The 3,928-nt window shown below is 37.1% G+C and overlaps 1 pseudogene; it reads left to right on the forward strand.

Annotated features, from left to right (window-relative positions):
• The first annotated feature begins 2,313 nt into the window (after positions 1-2,313).
• On the forward strand, positions 2,314-3,621 carry LOC134367437 (zinc finger and SCAN domain-containing protein 4-like; annotated as a pseudogene).
• Positions 3,622-3,928: the final 307 nt, after the last annotated feature.

Below are 3,928 nucleotides of genomic sequence, written 5' to 3' on the forward strand. Positions count from 1 at the left end.
AAAAAAAAAGAAGAAGAGAGAAGACACAAATAATAAAAATCAGAAATAAAAAAAGAGACATTACAACTTATACCACAGAAATACCACAAAAATATCATTACAGACTACTACAAACAACTATATGCCAACAAATTTGAAAACCTGGGAGAAATGACTACATTTATGGACACATTAGAGAACCTTAACAGACCAATAAGAAGCAATGAGATTGAACCAGTAATCATCAGTCTCCCAACAAATAAATTCCCAGGACCAGATGGCTTTACTGCTGAATTCTATCAAATATTTAAAGTGGAATTAATACCAATTCTGTTTAAACTATTCCAGAAAATTGAAAAGAGACTTCACTCTCAAATTATCCTTTGAGGCCAGTGTGACACTGACACCAAAACCAGACAAAAATACAGCAAAAAAAGAAAACTACTGACAAATATCTCTGATGTACATAGATGCAAAAATTGTCAACAAAATACTAGCAATCATAACACAGCAACATATCAAAAAAATTATACTCCATAATCAAGTGGGATTCATCCCAAGGATGTAAGGTTGGTTCAGCATATGCAAGTCAATAAATGTGATAAACCACATCAAAAAATCAAGAACAAAAACCATATGATTATCTCGATACATGTAGAAAAAGCATTCAACAAAATTCAACATCCTTTCATGATAAAGACTGTCAGCAAAGTAAGTATAGAAGGAAAGTATCTCAACACCGTAAAAGCCATCTATGATGAGCCTACCACCCATAGCATGCTGAATGGGGAAAAGCTGAAGATTTTTCCCTTAAGAGCAGGAACAAGAAAAGGATGCCCAATCTCACCACTTCTATTCAGCATAGTACTGGAAGTACTATATAGAGCAATCAGGCAAGAGAAAAACATAAAGGTCATCCAGACTGGAAAAGACAAATACAAATTGTTCCTATTTGTAGATGAGATGATCCTATATAAGGAAAAACCTGAAGTCTCTATCAAAAAAACTCTTAGAGCTGATTAACAATTTTGATAATGTTGCAGGATACAAAATCAATGCCCCCAAATCATTTGCATTTATATTCTCTAATAGCAAACTAACAGAAAGAGAAATCAACAAAGTAAGCCCATTATAATAGTCACCAACAAAATAAAATACCTAGGAATCAATTTCACCAAAGAGGGGAAATATCTCTATAATGAATACTACAAATCACTACTGAAAGAAATTAGACACAAAAAGATGGAAAGACATTCCATGCTCTTGGATTAGAAGAATCAACATTGTGAAAATGTCCATACTACCCAAAGCAATCTTCAGATTCAGTGCAATCCCCATCAAAATACCAGTGACATTCTTCACAGATACAGAAAAAAACAATCTTAACATTCATACAGAACAACAAAACTCCCCCAAATAGCCAAAGCATCCTGAGCAAAATAAATAAAGCCAAAGGCATAGCACTGCCTGACTTAAAATTATACTACAAAGCAATAGTAACCAAAACAGTATGGTAGTGACATAAAAATAGACACGCAGACCAATGGACTAGAACAGAGAACCCAGAAATCAATCCACAGATTTACAGCCACCTGATTTTGACAAAGGCATCAGGAACAGACATTGGGGAAATTTTTGCCTCTCCAATAAATGGTGCTAGAAAAATTGAATATCCATATGCAGAAGAATGAAACTAGACCTGCACCTCTCACAGTATACTAAAATGAATTCAAAATGGAATAAAGACTTAAGTATGAGACCTGAAACTATAAAGCTACTAATGGAAAACAGAGAGGAAATACTTCAAGAAGTAGGACTAGGCTGAGACTTTATGAATAAGAGCCCACAAGCATAATCAACAAAAGAAAAAATAAACAGATGGGATTTTATCAAACTAAAAACCTTGTGCACAGCAAAGGAAACAATCAACAGAGTGCAACAACAACCTATAGAATGGGAGAATATATTTGCAACTATACATATGATCAGGGGTTATTATCCAGAATATACAGGGAAGTCAAGCAACTACATGGTAAAAAAAACAAACAAACAACCCAATTGAAAAGTGGGCAAAAGAGCTGAATAGAAATTATTCAGAGAATGACATACAAATGGCCAAAAAGTAGTTTATAAAATATTCAACATCATGAGATTAACCCAGAGCAGAAAGGCAGTCACAGTTCAGTTTAGCATTCAGCCCAGGATTACCCAGATTGAAGTTCAACCAAGAACGAGTCTTTAAGCATCTACTAATTGTTGAAACAGATCCCCAGAGACACAGACAGCAGAGACTGAATTGTCAAAGTTGAATCTCTCTGAGAACTCTTGCTAAGAATGGCTTTAGAGCTCAGAATCTCATTTCAATGTGAACCATTCAGAAATGATCTTGAGTCAAAAATCTGGAGTTTAAACCAACCCAAGGACCTGCTGTCGAGATGGAAGAGGGGATCTCTGAGTGCTCAAACACTGTATTGAGCTCAGCTCATTTCAATACATCAATAACTCATTTGTGAGGCAGGAACTACAAAGACTCAATGAGTTTTTTCACTTATGGCTGCAGCCATGAAAGCACAGCAAAGATGAAATTATTTCTCAGTTGGTCCTAGAGCAGTTTATGATTAGTGGGCACTGCAGTGACAGGTCCACTTTGAAAGAGAAATGATAATCGAATGGCAGAAATCTGGAGAAATTAATGGAAGTACTGACTGATGATTGTATGAAGCCACCTGTCTTCATTCATGTCCACATGCAGGGACAGGAAGCCCTCTTTTCTGAGAATATGCCATTAAAAGAAGTCATTGTTCATCTCACAAAACAGTTGTTAGCAGAAACCCCAACAGAAGAGAACATTAAAATACCCTTCCAGACTCCCCAAGATATTGCCCAAGAAACAGGGCAAGGAGATAAAGATAAAGAAGATGGCCAAAACATTTCTTTGAAAATGTGTCAAGTAAATTACAGTGTTAATAGTCAAGGCAATCAAATATCTTCCCTTCATATTGTCCAGCAAGGGAACTGCACTAGGCGTGAAAAGGAAGATGCTTCTTATGAGAACCCTCGCAATACCAGCAGAGCAAGGCTGGACACCTCTGAGTCCCAGGAATGGTCGCTTATCAAAATGTCCCTAAGGAGGTTAAACCAAGATTTCTCTCAAAGCCAGACCAGATATCCCCTCAGCCTGTCCCTATCCACCAGAGCATGAAGAGAAACTCCACATGTGAGGGGTACCAAGAAAGATTCGACAGAGCCCTCAAATCATACAGATGTGAGGAATGTCCCAATATCTTTAGATATCCTCTCACTTATTAGCCCACCAAAGAAGACACAGGAATGAGAGGCCATTTGTTTGTGCTGAGTGTCACAAAGGCTTCGTCCGAGCTTCAGACCTTCACACGCATCAGATGATTCAAGTAAGAGAGAAGCTTTCACATGCAGCATGTGTGAAAAGTCCTTCTGCCACAAAACCAACCTGCGGGCTCATGAGAGAATCCAGACAGGAGAGAAGCCCTATATGTGTTCCTTTTGCCAGAGAAGGACTGCTGGTCATCTATCTACTACCGCCATGTGAGGATTCACCAGAAAGTTACACTCAAGTGTTTTCCCTCCACAACAGAAGATTCCTCAGTCACTGCCCCAGTGTAATATATACATGTGTATGTATATTTTCGTAGTACTTGCCTATTTAGAATATAGCATGTCATTTCCTGATTAAGCTCTCCATTTGTTGTCTCACTCACTAAAACAAAAGGCTAAGGTGGGCATAAAATTTGCAAGTTTTGTTCCCTAAAGTATTCCAAGTGCCTAGAAAAGTGGCTGACGCATTTCATATGTCCAATAAATATCGGTTGAATAAATAAATAAATGAATGAATGAGTGAATGAATGAATAAATAAAATGTTCAACATCACTAATCATCAGGGAAATGCAAATTAAAACCACATTGAGATAT

This window comes from Cynocephalus volans, chromosome 1 (genome assembly GCF_027409185.1).
Source record: "Cynocephalus volans isolate mCynVol1 chromosome 1, mCynVol1.pri, whole genome shotgun sequence".
In the NCBI taxonomy this organism is placed as follows: Eukaryota; Metazoa; Chordata; class Mammalia; order Dermoptera; family Cynocephalidae; genus Cynocephalus; species Cynocephalus volans.